At 40.1% G+C, this 10,315-nt stretch overlaps 1 non-coding gene across 1 annotated transcript; it reads left to right on the top strand.

The window, feature by feature from the left end:
• Positions 1–5,783: 5,783 nt before the first annotated feature.
• trnav-cac (transfer RNA valine (anticodon CAC)) lies at positions 5,784–5,856 on the top strand. The gene has a single exon. It is a non-coding gene; the product is annotated as a tRNA-Val (tRNA).
• Positions 5,857–10,315: the final 4,459 nt, after the last annotated feature.

Raw genomic sequence — 10,315 nt, 5'->3', positions numbered from 1 at the left:
CAACATCGCCAGCTCTTCTTACACTTAACATGTTCAGTTGCAGGTGTTATGCAATTCCTTTCTGATGAACGCTAAACAATTCGTGAGTGTGTCACCTTTGCCTCCCCATCCAGGCAGCCCAGAATCCCTGTCCCTGTTAAATTCGCTCCTTGTGTGCCTGCACGTGGTTTTTCAACTATTCTGGGATCATCTTCTAAAATGATTTTTTTCTTTCTGAATAATCAATTCCGATACATGGATACAAAAAAAATCGAATTCGGCCAATCAGTTTAAATTATGCCCCAATCAAGTTTGAATTTGATATTTTTACAATGTTAAAACCAATGAAACGATCCGGCGTTTTGTGGGACAAATATCGGACATTTTGAACAGTTATCCAGAGCGGCAAAGAACACCAAAGAGAGCAGCTAAAATCCCAAGAGATCGAGAATGTTATTAAAATCTCCAAGAGGTGCCTATCTGGAGAAATAGATTGCATAGAAAAAAAACATTAACACCGACCTGGATAAAAAATCTACAGAGGAAGATACAAAGAGAAGATTCGACAACTAGCTAGTTTTTAAAATTGATTTTTTAATAAAATGTTAATGGGCTCGGGGTTGGGGAAGGTATTGTAGAGGAGAAGGTTAAAGACCGGTTGAGAGAAAATGAGTTAAAAGTAGTTATAAGTTGATTATTCTCTGTCAAATGTTAAAAAAAAATAACGTTGTTATTTTTAACTTTAGATGGTGATTTTTGGGATCTTTGTCTACCTCTTGAATTTTAACAGAATACAGCACGGCGTGAATCCTTTCTGTTTTGCTGATTGACATTAGAGAGGGGTTTACCTCGTCCAGTAACACCAGTTTCTGTGGTTGCTTTGTTGTTTCGCTCATTTGTGCATTTTGCCTCATTAACGATTTTGAAGTTGTCCCCTCTACACAAAACGTCCGTGCTTTTGTACCATTGTACAAGAGGTGCAGTGTGTCTAAGCGACAGGACCCCCGACAATAACATTCGACGCTGATTCAATCTATCTATCCTGATATTGACCCAGGAAACAGCACTGCGCTCTCTCCTCGAGTCTGGAAAACACAGATAATGTTACATCCCGCTCTCAAGGGGGCTTCTCATTCCATTGCTTTCAATTCCTCACAAAACCCGTTTCAACAGATTTTGTCACTGAGTCATTTCTTTGTTTGTGTTCAAATCCTGTGAGCAGAGGGTCCCAGTTGGAGCATGATGAGCCCATAACCCAGAGGGCTGACCATATTCTGTGCAGTGTACTCTGCTGTTCATCCTTTCACTAACAGCAGGTAGACATATTTATGCTCTGCAAATTTTCACGCCTGTTTTAAGAAACAAGATAAACATTTCCTGGTTCCTGCTTTTGTTGTCACACAGACCAAGATTGTAAATGCTGGGTACATGCACTGGTCGAGACTGTTTGCTCTCCCACATCCGTTTTCTCCCCAGGAGGTGTTCAGATGATGGTCTGAATCGCTTTCTTCTGTTCCCTGTCACTCTCGGATGATGTGAGCTGTGAAATCTGTTCTCTGCACTGGGGGTAACGTGATAAAGCTTACACACATCAGTTCCAGTGTAACTGAGCGACAGGACTCGATGCAGTAACACCCCATGCTGAGTCAGACAGCAGAGCCCTCGCTGTGACTTCGAGAAGGACACAGACATGTTCCCGATGACTGCGAGAGATTCTCTCTTTCCCAGCAGTTCTGCACTTTTCTATCAGTCTCAGATGGCGTTATTTGCACAAGGTTCCCAAGAGAATGAGTTCCTGTGCATGCATGATCGCCGTTTTGTTCAGCTTTCCAGAAGTTCCATAACTCCCACTCCCTGTAACCCCCTCCCGCGCTCCATAAGCCTTAATCTGGTTGATAGGAAACTGAAGAGCGGATACACATTGCTCTCCCACGACACTGATTGCTCATAGAAGACGAGTTAATCCAGCTCCCATGGTGGGAGCCCGCTCGTGGGGGAACTGACCAGCACAGCCTCCTGGGAACCGGGAGTCAGAGCGGCTAGGTGCTGTTATTAAAACTCACCTGATTTATGGATCATGCTTCTGCTGCAGTTCTGGCTTGTTGGTTTTGGGTGTGATATCGCCTCGGGTGGGGGATGTAAGTGCGAGCCCTGGACTTTTGCATCCAGCTCCATTTTGGACTCAGGTATAATTGTGATGGATCGAGGTCACATTAAGGTACCGAAGCTTAAAAACACACAACAGTACCTTCTTGTAGACCATTACTAGAGGAGAAATTGATTCCCTAACTTCAAATGGTGCTGATCCTGTTAATGTTGATTTTGCCGAGTGCACGTCCTGTGCGGAGTAACCTGAAAGCCTTTATCTGTCCAAAATGTTGTTTTTCTCATGCTGTGATCTGCATACCCTTGATTACTATGATCTGCATTTACCAATCGCAAACAAAAGTTGTCACTGTCCTCAGGTACACGTGACAATCAAATAAAGTCAATCAATCAAACTACACAGACACTTCCTTATTGTTTGGTGCCAGCACAGCGAAGGTGGGTTGCATAGCCTCACTTTGCACTGTGACATATTTTGTGATTCTGAGTGAAATGACAGTTAAATCAACAGAATGTGGCAAGTTAGTCGCAGGTTGTATTGACACAGCCAGGACACATCTGCACCACAGAGTGTCGCACAATAATAGTGAAGACCTTTTGATATCATCCTCTGAGGTACATGCCACACGCCAGACAAAAAGCTGAAGACTATGTGAAGCTGCTATGGTCAGCGCTAACAGAGCAGCCCAGCAGGAGCGTATTGGGCTCATAACCATGAAATTAATGGATTGAAAAAATCCTCTACTCGTTGACTATTCCTTGTTTCAGTGTGTGTACTGTACCCGCCAGTGTTTCTCTATAATAGATCTCCATTCTATGCGTTGCGTGTTGTTTCACTTTCCGCTTCCTTTCATTCAATGTATCTGAAATGAATATTTCATACCGATACACAAGGGAAATTTACAGAAATGAGGAAACACACTTGTGAAGTTCTGGAAGCTCTTTACCTGTTCTCTGTCGGTGTGCTCTGATCTGATTCACAAAATCTTTTGCCAGAGCTGGGAATAAACTGGTGAAGGTGAGACACATCAGTTGTAGAGTGTTCTATGCGCATGACGCCCTGCAGTAATTCCCCACGCCGTTTCACACAGCAGTGAAATGAAAAGTTGTGAATTACAATTCGATCAATTTGTTGGAGACAGAATTGCGATCCAGGCACAGCTCCACATTATTACGACATACATCACCAACTATGAATAACCATAGGGATATACAAGCGTCAGAGAGTCGCTATGGACACGATGGGCTGAACAACTTCTGTCGGCCCGTGAGTGACGCCACACATTGATGCTGTCCCTGTTCCTGTCTCTGGGACAGAGTGGCTGATGGTGAAACAAAGTCTCATTGTTCACCCTATCTTCTGAGCTAAACTGTCTGCAGCCCCGCAGCTCAGGGACGTGGGGATGGCTCTCAGTGAGTGAGACTTTCACTCGGATTGTTTTTATCTGGGAAAGTTGGGGCTCAGATGTTCACTGCTGCCCGATTGCAGCAAAGAAGCCGATGTTACTGTTACAAAAACCTTTCTGCAGGATTGCTGTGTGAAGATGGATTTTGAACAGCAAACAGGCTGCACAAAAATGCCCTCACATGAATTTACTTGAGGGTAGAGAGTCCGGAGTCCATTTGTGTCTTACCCGCCAGCTCAACATCGTTATCGCTTCTCAGATAAATCATATTTGCAGGAAGCTCCCAATCAAACTTGCTGATTCCCAGCACTTGATGGAACTGGCTGTGCCGATGAGAGCGAGCTTTAGAGTGTAACCGCGCTTGCCTCCCCTCACACTGCTTGCCGGTGGAGGGAAATAGCTGAATACTCTGCCGATGGAGACAACTTAGTGCAAACGGAAGGGATAAACAGCACTGTCCCGTGAACAAGGAGATGGAATGACAAGGCGATATTCTTTAAATACTTGGATGCTTAGAAATCCGAGAACAAATTGGGAAGTAGTTGGACCTGACCGAATCTCAGCTGGTTTGGTGTTGGCAATGTAAGAGTGTCTAGGGCACGATCTTCGCCTAGCAGCTTGTGTTAATACTGGCATGGGAGAATGTCTGACTTCAAATCGCCATCGAGCCTTGGTTGTTTGGTTTCCCTTTTTCCCGGTCGACTGATCAACTGTTTGATAAAAGGATGTAAACCATTAAGTTGCACCCTTTGAAATACCTTTGAGTTTTGGGGTCAGAAGTGTCATTGTTGTGGGCATGGCACAGTACCACATGTGGTGAAACTGAAACAAGTGTTAGAGGATGTTCACCCACAGAACCCCACTCTGAGTAAATCCACCATCTAGATATTCACACAGTTCTGGGGGTGAAACTTCAGGAAGTGGGGACGTGAAATGATTGAAAACAGCGCTGAACAGGTTGATGAGAATGGTGCTGTGTACGAGGAATGTCAACAATAAAGGTCATTTGGAAAGGTGGGACAGGTCTCCTTGGAGAGCAGAAGGACAAAACCTGGCCTGGTTAAACCTTTCCAAGACATAAGTGGGTTAGACAGAGGGAATAAGGAAGGGGGAATGCTCCCTCCGCCTGAAAGGATCGAGAACGATTCGGCAGAGTTTTAAAGACATTAGTAAAAGAAGAAAAATGTACATGAGGAGAAATGTTTTCACACAGGGAATGGTTAGAGTCTGACATTGACAAAGACGCAGTTTCAATCGAGTTGTTGAAAAACTAATTCAATGTTCATGTTGAAAGTAAAAATGTGTAGAGTTACAGGGAGAAGGCAAGAGAATGATACGAAAAGAGAAGCACATTTATCTCTGTAGAGAGCCAGGGCAGCTAAGGTGTTTTGTTACACGTTTGTGATTCTGACTGGAATCACAGTTCGACCAACAGGATGGTGGGAGTTAAACAACGATGATATTGGCAAAGCCGGGACACATGACACAACAGAATGTTATCCAGCACGGACATGTCACAGGGAGGATGGCGCTGTCTGAAAATCCTGCAGGGTCTCCTGCGGATCAGACACAGGAAATTTCACTATTCGAACTGAATCAGCCCTATGAAGGATAACCAAGGAGCCGGAGGATCCAGCTTCAGAACTCAGTTACTAAAGAAGCTGAGGGTCGAGTCCCCCCACTGCAGTTTCTGTGGCTGTGGCGTGTTCAAATAAAAAGCAGAACCGGGAGTTTGCTTTGTGGAGACAGGCGCCAGTGTCCATCTTGTCATGGTCGTGTTTGCCTCCTACACGGTAAATCGTGGGCTCAAGCTGCTTTAGGTTGTAGGCAAGTTGAGGTTTTAACAAATTGGGTATGACCCCTAAAGAGTTAACTGTGGTGTGGGAGAGTGCAGATTTTCCCAAAGTGTCTGTGCTGTCATGGTAGTGTTCACCTCCCGCACGGAAAATCGCAAACAGCTTTACAGCTGCTTTATGTTCCAGGCAGGTTGAGTATTTACAAGAACCGAATGGAGACTGTTATTACATTGCTGTTGTGAAACAAAGTCCTGTCGCAGCCGTTACGCTGCAGGGAAAGTCGTCCCAGCTTATTCCACCTCACCCTACGGTCCAAACATTGACGACATCCTTGTCTATATTTTGTCATCAATTTCACGTGTCTTTTTTTTATTTTTTTCAAGATGTTAATTCCGCTGGACAACAACGAGCGATTGCAAACAGAAAGGTGAAACGGAGAATGGCTTCAACTTTCAGTGCTGGATGCCACTGCGCCGCAGGGCGGCGACATCGGCTGGTTTCTGTAGTGTAGTGGTTATCACGTTCGCCTCACACGCGAAAGGTCCCCAGTTCGAAACTGGGCAGAAACTGTTTTGTTCTTCAACTGCAGCCTTCCACATGGACAAGAACGGAGCTTTCTTGCTGGTTTTCCATCTGCAAACCTGCCTTCGAATTTGCTTGAACGAATCTGCTCTCGTAGTGAAATGTAAGGCAACTCCATTGAATTACTGTGCAAAGCATTATAAAGTTTTTCTCCAACCTGGTTCTGATCATATGCCATTCTTATTTGAGAGTGTAGTTGCCGCGTTCTGATCCTTCCACGAAAAGCAGTACCGCATTTGCATTCCATGCGCAGGCGGCCCGGTTCAAAGGCAGGGAAGAAGCTGCTGCGCTGGTGTCACAGCGCACCACGGATTCCTGAACTTGTCTGTCTGTAAAATGTACCCAAGGTCGTCTCTGAAAGGCCTCATTTGGAAGCTGTCTGTCGTTATTCAACGTGCGAGAGTTGGTACCAGATTCCTGAATCATATTTTGGAGCAGTTCGCACGTTAGTGGCTCATTCAATCAGCAACAGCAATGAAAGAAATTACACGCTCAGAGGAACCTTTGGACTTTCACCAGAGCTGCAACTGCCTCACTTCTCCACTCGCACTCCACGTTTACATTTTCCTGCTCGTCAGTGATTTAAAGAAAATCAAATGGATGCGATGTCATTCTGTAACTTCTCTGTCGATTACTCCGTTTCAGTTCCAACATGGCTTAGATCTCGGGGCGCACCTTAATACTAGCGACGCTATGAAAGCACCCCTGTTACCTCAGTGTAGTAACAGGCCAAAAATGACCCTCTAAAGAGTTACACACCCAAACACTTTTCCCGATCATATTTTTTCACATTTATTTCTGACTAATACACATAGCCCTGAACACAATGTGTAATTTAGCATGGCCAGCTCACCTAACCTGCATATGTTTGGATTGTGGTAGGACACCACAGCAAAGTCACATAGACTTGGGGAGAACGTGCAATGTTCCCACAGTCACCCGAGGAGGGAATCAAACCGATGTCCCTGGCGCTGTGAGGCAGCATTGTTAACCACTGAGGTACCATGTAATCTTATGCAATAAGTAAAATCAGTGAAAGATACGAAAAAATAAGTTTCAAATGAACACTCTCCGATATTGTCAAAGCATGTCAATCTTACATTCAATACGAATAGTTGTGTGGAAAACCAAAAAAAAAACAAAATCCCGGCAATTCATGTATAAACAATAATTAAAAATTTAATTTGATCATAGGTCATAACATTATTTAGACAAATTGCAATTTTTAATAACAAATGTAGGTAATTAGCTGACTAATGAACACTTGGAAGTGACATATATTTACTTTACGCTGAAGAAAGCGACTTGTTTTCCCCCTTGTTACACAGCAGAATAACAATGTGTGTGTGTGTGTTCGAAATGTTTGAATCAAGCTCTTTCTTGCAAAATAACTGATGACTTACGATCAATTAGCCTTGTCACCTTTAAAACGACAACATTCTCAAATATTATCCAGGAATTTACAATCAGAGGAACTAGTTAATTCCTTTTCATAGGAACCCAAAGAGAATAAGTAGCGGACACTGTGAATTAGTGAGTCAATGCAAGAATTCAACTGAAGACAATATCCCTTCTTTCCAAAAATGTTCAAAATTTAAAAAATCAAAAATTATTTCCATTGTTGAATGAAAGAAAAAAGAGATGCTAATTCTTTTTCATTTGATTTTGTTGCATGAAACATCCGTAAGTCGTATTATGATTACAAACACAATAAATGTGAGCATTTAAGTCAAATATAAATAATTGAATTCAACCATGTTTCAACAGGTAAAATAAAAATTGATACTTACAATGACTGAGAGTTTGTTCACTGCAATATCTTTACAGTGGTTCATGTACTGTGCCGTAAATCCACATTTGCGCAACCTACTAGATTGAATAAGTATTATTTTTATTATAAATCAGCAACAGTTGAATTATCAAAGTCTGTCAATGCATTAATGAATAATGAAAAATCTATTTTTGCAAGTGATTGAGCAATGTCTGGAAATGAACTGGAATTAATTCAGTGAAAAGTAATTACATTTTCCTGAATTTTAAGGCTGAGATTACCGTGATCATTCAAATGAGCAAACATCAGATATTTTGCAATGACGTTGGATGGGAAGTCATTGGTTCCTTTGTGGGGTAGGTGACCTGAAAAATAAAGGTATTTTCATACTGTACTATTAGTACTAAGACATAATGAATTAAAGCTAAATGTGAATCTCACTATACTTGTTCAAAAGACTATTTTATAAATAATTGTACCATTATTGTAATGGCAATGACTTGATAATGAATGCTGTCTTTTGAAGAATTAAAATGATTCAATATTTCAAAAGCACTTTGCTGTGATGTTGATTGGATATTTATTAAGATCAGTAAACCGAGGCATAAAACATTGTACCTAGCTTTATGGATTGAAGAAAAATGAGCCATTCAGTGATTATTGAGTAAAATGCTTCTTTTTTAAGTAAAAAATGTACGTAATACAAGAATTGTGAATTTCCATACACTGGATTCCTTGTAGAGATATGTTACATCAATTTATATGATCACTATTATGATCAATGTTTAAAGACTTGTGTCAGAATTAGGAAGAGAATTAGTAAGTCATGAAAGTGAGCTTGAAACTGAACAATGTAGTCAATGATATGTGGCATGTATGTGATTTTAATAATATTGTCATTTTTGTGCAATGATGAATAATGTTGGAATAGAAATGACAAAAAAATCAACATGGTCAAATCAGTTCTTTTCTTACAATGAAATGAAAACAATAACCATTTTGTAGCACGCATGATTTGAACTAGCAGTTTTTTTAATGTGACATATACAGTGAAGAGTAACCCTTTTGCAAAAATGTGGGAACTTCACAAATTTAAAATGCAGTATTTGTTCAATTTGTAATTAAAATGGTTATAATTTGAATTGTCTCTTGTACACACATAACAAAAAAGGAGCTTAAAGATTGTTAGATTGACAAAAATTTGCTTCCCAACGTTATTGTAGTATAGTCAATATCCGTGATAAAGTAGAATTATTGCTTTAAACAATAGAAATCAACATTAACGACTGAGCTGAAATATAGCACATCAATTGCATTAACTGCACAGAATAGTAAATAAATGCTTACTGTTATCATTTGTCCCAGGAACAATAAGATACTCACTCAGGTTATTCCACGGAACAGTAATCAGCTGATGATGAATATCTTTGTGTCGCTTTGTGTGCACTGTTTTGTGTGAACATTGATTTCAATAAATTTAGACATTTACATGAATTAGGAACAGACTGATAACTGGGTGTGAAAAATCTTATTTAAGATGAGACGATTTTTATGTATTCACTAGGTTTGCTCAACAAAACACTGTTAAGTCATCATGCAATAAACTGGATTAGAGAGAAATATGCAAATTCAATTTTCAAATGAATGCACTCGGATATTTTCACATTTCAATCTTACATTCAATATAAATAGATGAATGGAAAACTAAAAACAAATTTCAGACAACTCATAAACAGATCAATAATTAAAAATTGATATAGAGTCGGAAGTGGCATTTGTTTATTTAACTGAAGAAGAACTTGATTTTTATTTCTCATATTTATCCCTTTGAAGCATCAAGTTCTATGTGCAGTCTGAACTCAGTTCTTCAGAACAAAAGAAAATCAAGGAATATCTTTACTTAGCATATTTCATCTTTGTGAGTGCAACATTATCAAATATTTTGCAAAGAATATTGATTGAGTGGAATTAGATACATTCTGTTATTAGCGGACTGAAGAAAATATATAGCAGATATTGTGATTATTGGAATGAACAACAAATGAAAACATATCAAATGTTGAATTGAAAGGCAATTCATTCGATTCTTAGATATTTTCTTATCGACATTCAGAGCTGCTCTGGCACAGCTCTGTGCAAGATGGGAATTGAAATTGTATCTCTGGTCTGGTAACAGAGACACGACCAGAGTTGCACAAGATTCCTTCATAACATTCCCAACCAGGCTGCGCAAGGCTGAAAACTAATCAGATGTTTATTGTGATAATTGGATTGGAATTAAATGGTTGGATACTCTGTGCAATCTTCTGAAAATTCAGTAGTAATTTACAATAATGATGGGAGTTAACAAATGTCTTAATTTAACATGATTTTTGTGATCACTTGTGGAACGACAACTTGACAGAATTGTGTGATTACTGTGCATTATAAATAAAAATGAATATAATTATTCTATATGTTCATAAGTTCCACATTTTCTGTAATGCTAATTACAATGTTTTTGATCTACACGTAAATTGGAATAAAATGATGAATTGGTCAATCAATGTGCCTGTTCAGCTGAAGACAACTTTCATTCTTTCTGAAATATACGATTTCTAAGAAGTCACCATTTCCTGTGGTTATTTAATGAAAGAAGAGAGATGCCAACCCTTTTTTGTGTGCTTCAAAAAATT

Source organism: Chiloscyllium punctatum, chromosome 31 (assembly GCF_047496795.1).
Source record: "Chiloscyllium punctatum isolate Juve2018m chromosome 31, sChiPun1.3, whole genome shotgun sequence".
In the NCBI taxonomy this organism is placed as follows: domain Eukaryota; kingdom Metazoa; phylum Chordata; class Chondrichthyes; order Orectolobiformes; family Hemiscylliidae; genus Chiloscyllium; species Chiloscyllium punctatum.
Note: the sequence above shows the minus strand (reverse complement) of the source record. Positions and strands in the feature narration are given on the sequence as shown.